This window comes from Pteropus vampyrus, unplaced genomic scaffold (assembly GCF_000151845.1).
Source record: "Pteropus vampyrus isolate Shadow unplaced genomic scaffold, Pvam_2.0 Scaffold446, whole genome shotgun sequence".
NCBI classification, from domain to species: domain Eukaryota; kingdom Metazoa; phylum Chordata; class Mammalia; order Chiroptera; family Pteropodidae; genus Pteropus; species Pteropus vampyrus.
Window position 1 is genome coordinate 367,144 of NW_011889227.1, and position 13,324 is coordinate 380,467.

The 13,324-nt window shown below is 42.7% G+C and overlaps 1 protein-coding gene across 1 annotated transcript in view; it reads right to left on the reverse strand.

The window, feature by feature from the left end:
* Window positions 1–13,324, reverse strand: part of KMT5B (lysine methyltransferase 5B) — a 49,418-nt gene that overhangs the window by 35,146 nt on the left and 948 nt on the right. The gene's annotated exons all lie outside the window — the stretch shown is intronic.

A 13,324-nucleotide genomic window follows, 5' to 3' on the forward strand; every position in this document is an offset into this window, starting at 1 on the left:
GGCTCAGTTGACAGTACGGAGCTAACAGGCCACTGACTATATTTAGAACTAAAAATTACCTCAAATTTTCCCCAAAATTGTCAGAAAAAAAATTTCAAGAAAAGAGTACTAGCCACTCCTTAAATGGCATAACAGCTGCCAATCTTTCTCTGTTCTGATTTCCCCGACATACAAATATCAGGAAAACGATTAGACGTCTACTATATTCCAGACACCGTTCTAGGCACTAAGGACACAGTAAAGAACCAAACGAGGTTTCCGCCCTCATTTGAGCTCATACTCTAATGAAGAAAGCTCTGCGGAATAACAAACTCACAAATAAATGCCAGCAACCTTGGAGCAAGTAAAGCAGTTTCTAAGTGGCAGAGGGGCCTGATGGGGGACAGCCAGGCAGCACCGGGGTGGGGGTGGGGCTGCACGAGGCAAAGGGGCAGACAGAGCTGAAGGGGAAAAGCAGTTGACGAATCTGACCACAAGCACCGAGCCAGTGTGGCTGGGGCAGAGAGGGGCAGGAGGTCGGTCAAAAGCTGCTGGAAGAACACGTAACACAGGGCCTCAATGCCACCGCAGAGACTTGCGCCCTGACCGTCGATGAGACGGAAAGCAGAGGAGTGACATGATTCATGCTACAGTCCTAAAGGACCGTGTTGGCTGCCTGCCTGTGAACTCGCGACGAGCACTTTTCAAAAAAGCAGCTATTAGTAATTTGGGGGACAAGAGAGAAAGCACCAGTTAAGGGACTGCAATAAAACCAGAGCAGAGACGCTGGCGGCGGCAGTGGTGAGAAGTGGCTGCTTTCAGGAACTTTTCTGAAGGTTTTGCTGATAGACAGGACTTGCTAACAGAGTGTGTGAAAGAAAGAGGACTCAAATGTGCTTCCAAGTGGAAGAATGGGATTCGCGCTTGTGGAGGCGACAAAGATTACGGGAAGACCAGGTTTGGGCAGGGGTCGGGATGCAGGCACTTGGTTTTGGTCATGTTTGAGATGCCCATCAGAGATCAAGCAGAGAAGCTGAGGGGCAGCTGGGCACAAGGACCTGGCGTGCAGGTCCAGGCTGGACAGATGAACTCGGGAGTCAGAGTACTAATGGTATTTCAAGCCATGGGACAAGATGAAGTCCCCTAGGGAGTCAGGCCAGAGAGAAGTCGAAGGGCGGAGGGAGCACCCTCACATTTACAGATCGAGATGAGGAAGGAGCAGCGAGGATGCTGAAAGGAGCAACCAGGAAGGAAGAGAAGCCAGAGCCAAGGAGGGACCAGCACTTCTGGAGGAGGTAACCAAGTTGGGCACAGGCTGTCAGGCTCAGAAGGCAAATTCCTCTTTTATGAGAGTTGAAACTCACAAACAGGATTGGCCACTCACGATCTAAGCACCTCTTTCAGAAAACAGAGAGCTTCTAAAATGGACATAAAGTCTCAAAACACGGACTTCTAGGAAAAGTTAGATGGCAGAGGGAAATGTGAGGAATAACGAATAAAGAGTTCTAAGTTCTTTGTTTCAAGAGTAAAAGAGTCGAAATTTCACGTCTGGTATTCCCATATGAGAACAGATATATGTACATTAAGGTCAGGGTGGGAGATGATGGGAACAGGTTAATTTGAGAACAGCAGGCCTTGAGAGAGTTTATGAAGATCTTTTTATTAAAAAACGGTTTTTAAGCAAATAGCTTAGTTGATTCTCTGGATTGGACCGATGAAGATCTAAGGCTGGTAACAGGGTGGGGTTCCTGGGGTACTGGGCAGGGCTGTGCTCCCGTTTTCATGACTGTCCATGAAAATGACAAAACCAGTGTGACTCTGCTCCAGGATGGGCAGCACCATTCCCCCTCCCCTGGGAGGTCTGCCTGACACTGAAGTCAACAGGAAAGAGTCCCCTTACATGGTTTCACCGGACCAAAAGGTGAGGAACGCTAGTACCAAACATAAAGGAGCAGACAATTTATAATACAAAACAGACTGAAAAACTGCTAAAAGATTGCATTTAAAGAGGAAAGTACTTAAAGAATTATGTAGAGTTGTATTTAAAGAGAAAACTTCTAATTACATTACGATAATCAGATATCATAATATCAATACAATAAAAAGCACACACACACCACCACCAACCCCTGCTCCAAATCATCGAGAGAATGGCTATCTTTGAGGGAATGGGATTCACATTAAAATCTTTTTTCCCCTAAAATGTTTACAGTGACCCTATTTATAACTGGGAAATACAAAAACCTCAATACTTGAAAAAGTTTCAAAAGCCAGCACAGTCGTTTCATAGAAAATGTGCTCAGTCTGTGTGAGTGAAGTGCCTGTTGTGTCCCCCGCAGTGATGACCCTCGACAACGTCAACGCCCTTCTACCCTCCCACTGTCCCTTGACGAACACACGCAGGAGTAGAAATAATAACTCTCAGGTCATTGTTGCTCTGCCCCACGAGCGTGAAGTCTGCTCGCTGTTCAGTGACTTCTGAGTTAACTGCTCATGCCCCATTTGAGAACAGTGGTTCAATCCTTTTTTACTTAAGACTTCTGGACAGCTTTTTATTGAATGCTCTAAACATAAACTAGAATTTTTTAAAAACCTGTCAGAAAAATGAAAACATTGATTCCGAATGACTACCAAGAATTTTAACAAAATTCCTGTGACATTACCAAGAACTCTCTAACCAGTTTACATGTTAAACTTGTCTGCAGATAGTTTATCTCAGAGAAATTATCCAGTGTCAAAGAAAAAATCCCCACGTGGTTGAAAAGGAAAAGGTAATACACATTTTTAAAAAACAGGTTCCAGTTTCCTAGAGGACTTTTGGAAACCTTTACTGAGAAAAAGCAGAGCAAACATTTTTCAAGTGATTCAGCTACAATTTACTAACAAAACAATGCAACAGACCAAATGGTTAACGGTATTATCCCTGGAGAATGAGGTTACTACAATTTTTACCTGTTACATGATATATTCTTCAAAGGGTTAACTTAAAAATGACCATGTATTACTTTTACAATAAAAAATTTAAATATATAAAAAGAAAAAAGACTTCACAAAATTCTTCTGCATCATTCACATGTATGTAAGTTAAAACCAATTTCTAAAATCTCGATATAGCAACTGAAAAAAGTCATACTTCTAGAGTGATGGGGAGTCTACCATGTTACTGAAATACTCCCATAAGTTTTTGACACCTTAACTTCTAGACTTTGTGATGCTCAAGTGTCACAATCCCAGACTCCCACAAGCTTTATATTTAACACAAGAATAAGGAAGACAAATACAAATAAAACTAAAAAATGAGAGAAAGCACTGTCCAAAGAGGAAAAACAAACGTACGCACACCAAAGAACAAAAGAGCCCCACGATGGACTAGGAGTGAGACCACCCAGGCTACTATTGGTTCCAACAATGTCCCACTAGTTAAGTGAAAAATCAATTTCACCTTCTAGGGCCCCACATGGCCAACCTATCTCACACATAAAAATTACATGCAACAGCAAAAATAAAAAGTATTTTGGAATTGTTAAGAACTAACATTAACAGAATTTGCCTTACCAATGCCTGCAAGGCCTTGTGAATCCAGCCCAGCTAACACTCCAGACACAGCCTAAGCTTATGCCCCTCTTGTGAGCTAGGTATCTTCCCAGAGCTGGCCCGTGCACTTGGGATGCTGCCAATCTGGGCACCAGTCCCCCCCACCTCAGTCCTCTATCCCCCTTATTATATGCACTAACATTTCTCCTTCATGGTGCTTATTACAAACTGCACTCGCTTCTTTACGTACTTACTTGACGATACTTGCCTTCCCCATTACAGTATAAACTAGCTAAGGGACACCTTCATATCGCTGGAACCTAGCACAAGACCCAACACACTACAGGTCCATTCATATCACAAACCTAACCGCTACATATAAGCCCAAGTGGTTATTAGTTCTTTCTCTCAAATCTAAAATTACAAAAGGACTCTACAATATATCAAAGAATTCCAAATTGGTCTTTATCAATGGCTATTTCAAATCCATCCGCAATCAATGTATATCCAAGTTTCCATGGAATCCTATAGTAATAACCTATAAGACCAGGCCAATGTAAGAAGCCTTGCATAACTATCAGAAGCCTTTGTGATCAATATCCCATCATAAAACTAGAATGCAGTTTGACAGCTCAGTTGCCAATTTGCTAGAAAACTACCATGAATTCATGAGCACACCTGTAAACTTAAAACTTGCTTCTATAAATACTGTTGTCAGAAATAAATTTCATTTGAGAATTTAGATGACTTCAGAGTTCAACTAGTGCTATGAAAGAAAAGCCTTGGGGATTTTTGCTTGTCTGAATTCTTTATTAGGCCTGTAAGACTGCAGGTGTCAAGCAAATTCAGCGCTGACTGGGTATCTAACACCAAACACCAGAGCAAAGAATAGGTCTTTATCCGTACTTGTAAAATAATTACTAATGACCTGTTATTATAAGTATCATCTCCGCCTTCCTTTCCCAGCTTCTGAAGAGTCAAACTCATGCATTTTGCTTTAGCCAATCTAACAGCTTTCCCAAGCAGCTTAGTTGGTAAAGCCCCATGCAGACAAGAGAGAGAACCACTGGACTCCTTGCAGCTTACCGTCGATGCATAATAATGCTCCATCCACCCCCCTTTCAGGATAGCTAGAGACGGCGGCACTAACCATGCTACACTGGCTGCGCTCACTGTTCTAAAGGAGACTGTAGTCCGCTGCAAAACGATCCCCAAAGACCTCAGGTCCTATTCAGGAGCCTGTGAAAGTGAGTTTATGAGAAAAAGGGTCTTTGGCAATGGGACTGAATTCTGGATTTTGAGATGAGAGATCACCCGAGTGGGCCCCAAATGCCATCAAAAGTACCCTTATAAGAGAGGCTGAGGGAGTTTGGACACCATATACACTAGAGGAGAGGCAAAGTAAAGGAATGGGACAGTCACCAGAAGCTGCAAGAGGCAAGGCACAGATCCTCTCCTACGGCCTCTGAAGGGAGCCCTACCCACACTCTGATTATGGCCCAGTGAAACTGATGGTGAACTTCTGGCCTCCAGAACTGAGAGAAAATACATTTCTGTTGTTTTAAGTCACCAAGTTGGTGGTCATTTGTTACAGCAGCCACATGAAACTAATACAGAGACCGTGAAAAAGTAAACCAAAGTAAAAATGCTTTATAGATATGCATACGATTCCAAATTATTACAGGAAAAAAGATATTAAACACCTTTAAAAGACTGTTTTAAATACACTTTAAAAAAAAAGTAATTTCCTCTCTTCAACTGCAGGTATGAAATGCAGCTATCAAGGCGAGCTACATGGATTCTGAAGATAAAGCTGGTGTCGCAATCACACATGTAATTACTCATGCACTGTGCTTTAAGCCCAGTTAACCAAGACCTTCCTTAGAAGTACTGATTAAACGTTTTTATATTTAGATAAAGATTTATAGTAAAAATGAAAACTAAAGCTACTAGAATTTTTCATTTAGCAGAACATTTTAAACAGCAAAATAGCCACTACTGGTAAGTCTACGATCAGACACTTACACTTATTTATTTGGCCACTACCTACAGCTGGACATGTAATAAACTCTTAACTGCCTCAATATAGAAAACACTGCTTCATAGTTCCTTATTTACTCACATCTGCTATGTATCACAACAAAGGATTTTATATAAGATTCCTGTCTCCAATGGTCTGAGTAGGTATTTCAGAATTAAAGGTTTTAGCTGATGTAGTTATTGAGGGAAATTCCACAACCAACCAACAAACAAACAGACAAACAAACAAACCTGCTTACCCATCTCTCCGGATTTGACCCACCTACTTACCTAGTAGTGCCTATGAATGAAATCAAGGATGCTTCCTTTGTTACTGTTTTCTCTGAGACCCAAATAGCATTTTACTCTACTATAAACAGATGCCACCTAGTGTCAAAGGTCTGTAAGTACAGCCCACAATTTTCAGAAGCTCTGAGGTAAGCAGAACAAAGAATAATCAATTTTTACTGGGGGAAGACGAGGGTGAAGAAAAACTTACAAAAGGCAATTCTTGGGCTGGGTCTTAAGGGCCAAGACTGAGTCTGCCAGGTGGTGGAGTCAGCAGGAGGCAGCACGCGCCAGGTCAGGATGCAGCTCTGGACAGAGTCCAAGCGGCTGGGTCCCACCCTGGCTCCCATCATTACGCTCCAGCGGTGTGACCATGGACAAGTCATTTAACCTCGCTAATGCCTCATCAGTGAAATGCAAACAGGGCCCACCTCCACGGTTTGGCACAAGGATAAAAGGAGGAGAAATTGCTAATAAAATAAAGGTCTCCAACTGTCTCCTCTTTTCAAGTAATTAAGGCAGAAACAAAGAAGGCTAGACATGTTGCTGCAATATTCACAAAATCTTAATCAAGGAGAAATTTCTCCTCTGCTCCTCATCCTACCATAACTCCCAAGGGGAAAAAAACATCACATCACCTCATCCATTAAAAAAGGTACAAGTTTTCAAGAGAATATAAAAGAATTGGGTGCTAATTGATGATACAGACCTGATATTAATCCTGAAGAGAAGGAATGTGACTTCCGGCAACAATATAGATAACAATCACACCAAACTACAACTCGCATGTCAACAGGGGGAGTACAGATTTTGTTACACTGGAGTTTTGCTTCTTATGTATCTAGTAACTTTTCCCAAAAAAATCCATTTTTAAAAACAACTCCACTCATTTAGTGCTTCCTATATTCATTTTATCATTTAATTCTCAGATCCTGTAAAGCAGGTACTTTTGTTGTTGTTACACAGATGAAAGGCTAGACAATGTGCTCACTTGTACTCTAGAAAGGATTCCACTGGTGGACAAACATGTGACTGGAGGCAGAAAGACTAGTTAGGAAATTAAATGCAACAGGAGCCATGAACAGGAAAAGAGCAAAGCTCTAGTGTTTCGACTATAAGCTTGGCAAGACTGGGTAACAAGTACGGTACAGGTGGTGAGGGACAGAAAGGGATTTGGAACGGGTCAGAAATGTCTAGTCAGGGCAAAAGTTTTAGTTGGAGCAACTGTAAGACTGTCATTAGCTGCACTGGGAGCTACAGAGGAACATGTCTGCAGGAAAGATGAGAAAGTCTGGATTTGTGAAATCTGAAGGGGAGACACTACCCGGGTCAAGCTGTCGTAGATGCAGAACTCAGGAGTGAAGGGTCTGTGAAGAGAGTAACATTAACAAGGACTTTACAGTTTACCAAGTATTCCAACATTATTTCAGCACAAAGAATCGCAGGATTTCAGAGCAAAAAGCCTTAAAAGTAAAAGAAACAGGTTTAGGGAGATAAATTACCTGCCCGAAGAAACTCACTTCTTCCGACAAGATAATGTGCTATCAATATATGAAACCAAAAATAAAAAATAAAAAATTTCTGAGCTTTACCACAGGCAGTTAAATAAAAGGAAAAATGGGAAAGAAGAGAAAAAGAAATTAAATGAGCAAAAGAGACACATTGGAAGAAAGAGGTCTTGTAAAGCAGCATCCCTGCTTAGTGTTTGAGGATGTGTTCTGTTAGGCACCTAGCAGTGTCCGACACACAATTAAACAAATGACTGCTCAAGATGTGCGTGAAGGACCGGATTCCGTACCCGCATCCCGCACTGCTGGACTGGCAGTCTTGGGATGACGGAGAAAAGCTCTCAGCACACGTTTCCTGGGCACTATTTCACACTATCGCTCTAACCATGATCCAAGATCCATGCTGCTAACTCTATGTGCATCATGTCATTTGCCCCCAACGCAGTCCTTTAACATATATAACAGATTAAATATATTCATTAACATATACTTAGTTATACAATAACATGAAGATATTGCTATTATCACCCACATTTTACGAATGAGAGCAAGTCTTAGAAAATTAGAAAAAAATTAAGCCAAGGCTGGGATTGAGGGACTATATACTCTTGACACTATGTAAGAAAATATGATCCTGCTTCAAATTTTTAAACATATAGCAGGTCCCTGAATAAAACATTGTTTCGTTGTAACCCTGATGAGATGCGTTAGATTAACTCTTGTTTATATCAATTAGCCTATGATAAAATTAGTTTCATTATGACATTTCCCTTAAAGCTGCAGAACCTACGGCTGACGTTAAGTCAGGACCTACTGTCCTTTGCCTCATATTCGAAGAGTAAGATCCTAGAACAAAATGAGACATGGTTTCTGAGTTCATGGAGCTCGGAGTATAGTGTGGGAAGACAGACAGACAATCCAGTAGGCATGAAACTATAAATTCTGGTAAGAGCTATAAAGGAAACAAATAGGATGGTAGAATAATGTGGGAACAGACTTTAGACTAGATGATCAGGGAAGATAAATCGAAAGTATAAATATAGGAACAATCACTTTCTGGTCAGAACACTCCTGGCATCTATTTACATCCAACAGTTTCTGAGGCAACTGGCTTTGTCTGAATAGGTCTGCTTTGGGTTCTTTTTTAAGAAGGGAGAAGAGGGGCTCCACATGGCCTCTGTAGCCCGACTCCGCAGGCTCACTGGCTGAAGGATCAGGCCCCCCTTACTCTGCGGTCGGGAGCTTCACCTTCCTAAGTGTAGGTTGGTTTACTTGCTAAAAATATATATCCTCCCACATCACAAAACAAGCATTTCCTTGAAAATAAAAACACTCCTCAGAGATCATTAAACTGTATCAAATACTTCAATCTTGAATACAAATCAGACAGACAAAATGACTCATTCCGCAGATGCGGAATCCACTCAATCCAACATTTATCAAGAACCTACTGGGAGCCACGGGCACTGTTCATGGTGCTGGAATACCGGTGGCGTCTAGGGAACACTAGAGGGCGCACGAGAGCTTCAGCGTTCAGGACAACCAGGCAGGGCTAAGGTAATGGGGGCTTTGTAAAGCCAAAAGGAGCATGTGAAAACCGTGTACCTGAAGAACAGGACAGAAGGGTGCAGAGTATGAAGCAGAATGACCCTTCACTGAAGAGGTCTTTCTCCTAAGACCTGAGACTGCCGCCAGAAGCCTGCTGACCAGGTGTTCCTATGAAGACAGGCAACTAGAGCACAGCGTTTGGGTCAACCTAACACACAGGGCCCAGAGCTCGCCAGCGTGGCGGCCCTATGATGTAGGTGTGAGACAGGTGTTATCACTACACGTGAGATGCCTAAAGCTCAGAGAGGAAGTTGCTTTCCTGAAATCAAATTGCTACTAAGTGGTGTGGCTGGGTCAAAACTCCAGTCTGGAGTTTACTGCAATATTTGAGCCACACGTGCACTACCCATAAAGAGGCACAGGAAAATCTATGGGCAATGCTCCCCAGGTCCATTTACTTCAGTCTTGAATGCGCTGTTATTACAGAAAATAAGACACCTTGCAGAGGAGCGACCGACAAGTAGGAACAATAAAGACTTTAAGAATCGAGCTTTTGAGACCACTGATATACCCATCTCTCAATTCTGAAACCCAACTGATAGTAAGCTATACCATCGATTTTAATAACATTTCAATAAAGTGAGGAAAAACTACATGGAATATACAGATGTACTATGTAAACCAATTAAGTGTCAAATATGATTAAAATAGCTCTTAGAAAACAGGGTGACAATTCAGTGTAAAAGATAAACTATAATTTAGAATTGGATGTGTGGAGATTAATGTTTACTTATTTTATAAACCAGGAAACTGAGGCTTGGTCCTGACAATGTCTTATATAAATACTGACAAAACAAACTGGAACACAGGTACTGATTCTTACTCCAGTGGTCCTTTGTCTAGTCCCAGAATTATATGTATATATAGTTGTCATAATTATGTACAACCCCAGAAGACTGTGTGGTGTTTGAGTCTGTCTCACACAGACAGCAGCCAGCCCCAGTTCTGGCAGATGCAGGAGCCAGGGGCAGTCAGTGACCAAACTGGTCCCACAGTTCCAGGAATCCTTTAGCACGATGAAGGGAAAATTGTGAAGTAAAACTTAACTTAGAGCATCAATGACTATGGAAATCAGTGACTTTTTTTTTCCTTTTGTGAGAATATTTTAGAGTTAACGCAAATAGTTCCTGGTTCCATTATCAACTGTATGAAGATAACACACCTACTCTATACCTACTATAACTTCCTGCCTCTGAGCAATATGGGGATCAAAAGGAAGTTTTTAGAAAGCTAACATTAAACTTTACTGTGGCTTTACGAAAATAAGGGGATGAGTCTTTCCTGTGCAGATGGATCCTCTCTATAGCATGCCTGTAAAACATGTAATGAATGTAAAATGAGAGGCGCATGACTAAAATTGGGGAACACGGCTATTCGATATAACATGTTTGCAAGGGAAAAGTGCTTTCTTTACTTTGACTAGGACAAAGAGAAACTCCGATCACATTAAGAGATAAATACAGGGTTAGATATTGATCAGGCCTGACCTTCCCTCTCACTTCTAGGAAACACCCAATAATGAGGAATAAAAGGGATCACAATGAGAGCTAGAGAAAGAACAGATTTGTAGAAGTTTTCTTTTGAGGAGGGGTTTAAAGTTGGCAGAAAAACTTTAAAGAAAGTTGACAAACTTTCCTTCAAGCCTTTAGACAGAGCCCTAGGGTATTCCCTCACTCGCCAGGACCCCTCCTTGTCCAGCTCATCCAGTGGAACGCGGTCCTTGAAACTGCATGGCTTAATTCGCATCTCAAACTTAAAAGGTTCAAATAGAAAGTATATTTTTAAGATTTCAAAGTTGGCAGTCTAACCGAGAAATTACTTTTCAAATCACTGTGTTCTAATGCTTAAAACTCCCTAGTGCTTGCAATTTAAAGTGCTTTGGCTAGTTTTATCTTGTAATAATTCGATTTTGTGCTTCTTGTAACAATTAAAACCATTTCCTACACCAAAACATGTCAGTAAAATAAGTCCCCACCTCCTCCCAAACAAAAAGTAACTAAAAATTAGGCTGAGAAGTGAAGTTATGCTTTATGCACAAAATTTCTATTGCATACAACTGTATCTGAGATGCAACTACCCTGCTCTACTCCCTCCCCGTATTTACTTAGTTTATCTCTATGGCCAACAGTGTCACCGTGGGACACAGACACATGGTCCTCGTCTTTAATACTGTGTGGAAGACTCGATAATTAAGAGAGTTCTAGGGCTAACAGAGTCCTACAACTTGCCCATGAAGAAGGATTTTGTGAGTGGAGAGAAAGTAAAGCTCATACATGGTAAGCAGGAATATGAAATAACGGAATGTGTGTGATTTATCTGAAAGGATTTGCTCTCATAAGCCAGGGGCAGGGCATTCCTGCGGACAGGGAGCTCGTCACACGCCGCACATACACGAAAAAGATTTCTGCAACACAACTGTCCTATAACAAACTGACACTCATGTGAAGAAAAATCAGGCTCAATGCCAGATTCATGTGACCCAAGACAAAATTCACACACCAACATCCCACACCCACAAAACGCTGTGCTCAAAGACACACAAACCACCTGCTACCACTTCCTTCACATGCGCATTCTGGTGTACTCCCCAAACCACCTCCACTCCCCCCATATTGCCCACTGGTATTGGTTCAATTATGGAGAGTTCAAAGCAATTAGTTCAGTGTATTCGAGAAGACAGATGAAAATGTAGGCCAGACAGCACCTGGAAATAACTTTGAAAGAGAGTTCGAGTTCAAAGTTTATGGGTTAAAAACAGCCCTGTTCTACTCTCTTCTTGAAGCATAGATATCCATGATATTCATTTCCCTCTCAAACTAAGTTGTTTTGCTAATGACAACGTTTTTGATAACATTAGAATGGACATATTCTGAAAAACTAAATATAAACTATTAAACTTGATAATTTGGAGATTAATACATTTAACGCTATCATCGAGTGTCTACTGAACACCTTCTCTGTACCTGCCCCTGGGTACAGGAGATAAGTAACTCAGGCACAGAAGCAAGCTGAGAGGATGGGCAGGCAAATAACCAAACACCACACAACACAATGTAACAACTGCTCTGGGAACACAGAGCGGGTGTGCCTTCCCAGAGTGGGCCAGTCCGGCCGGGTGTGTGAAAGGCTTCGGCATCTTCCCCGGCCTTTCTGAAGGCTGTGCGGGGAGAGAGTGTAGGATGCCAGGCAGATGTGACCAAAAGCCACCAGGCCTGGGAAACCAGTGAGGCCAGAGCTCAGAAAAGGGCAAGCAGAATGCACAGCGTTTAGAGATTAAGAACTGGGAAATGAGCTTGAGCTCCCAAACATGCTGGGATTAAAAGCGTTCATGGACTTTGGTCTTGGAATATAGATAGAGTCCCAACAGTGACAGGACCACACCTATAGTTCAAGTTGCTAAACGCTCGACCACAAAGTAAACTTGTATCTGTAGTAACTCTTTAAGGATGCTTTTTAATAGCATGTACAATCTTCTGTGGTTATTTCAGGCAAAAATGATTTCCCCTCCCTTTTCAAAGCATTTACGCTTTTACTATTAATCATCAGAAGTTATAGGCGTGTTCTCAATATTAAAGACTAAAGAAAAAAAGTTTCAGCTGGCAACTGCTTCCTCTGATGATCTTACACGACTGTCTTCAGACCTACGAGGCCAGGTTTCAACTATACTTTATATCCAGATAGTCTGTCTAAAAATGCCCTGACGAAAATCATAATCACAACCAACCAGTTCCTCTGCCCACTACTACAGACCTTTTTCCCCCAGGGTGAATTTCATTCGGCGAGGTCTTAAAAATTAACTTTAAACAATACATTTTCACCCCCTCGGTATTCCCAAAGTTCCCCCACTCAACGGACGGGAAGTAAGAGTTTCAGAACGGGGTCAAGTGAACCCGAATACAGAGACCGAGCCAATCTCTCCGGGTCCAAAGTGCTTCTATACCATTCCAACAAGTTGGGTCGAGTTGTCATCTTGAAAACACGCTTCTCCCCCTGTCAGCGGTGGGAGTGACGCTGACACCCATCGTCTTGGGCTATGTGGAGGGACAAGCACTCTGAAGGACCCCCCGCGTCTCCTCGGGACCCGAGGCGCCGGCAGCCCGAGGGAGAGCAGGCCGAGGCGCGGAGCGGCCAGGCGGGCGAGCCCCGGCCAGAAGCCGGAGCCGCGACCGCTGTCACCCGGGGGCCGGGCCCCGGAGCAGAGCTGAGCTGAGCTGAAGCTCGAGCCCAAACAAAAACAACCCAAAGTCGAGCGCGGCAGAGGGAGCAGATTGGGCGAGACCGTTCACGGCTGCCCATTGGAGAAGAGGGAAAACAGAGTCCCCCAATCGCGAGCGGCGGGGCTGCTCCCCTCGTGCGGCCGCGGACCGGCCTGGCGCTGCCCGGCGGCC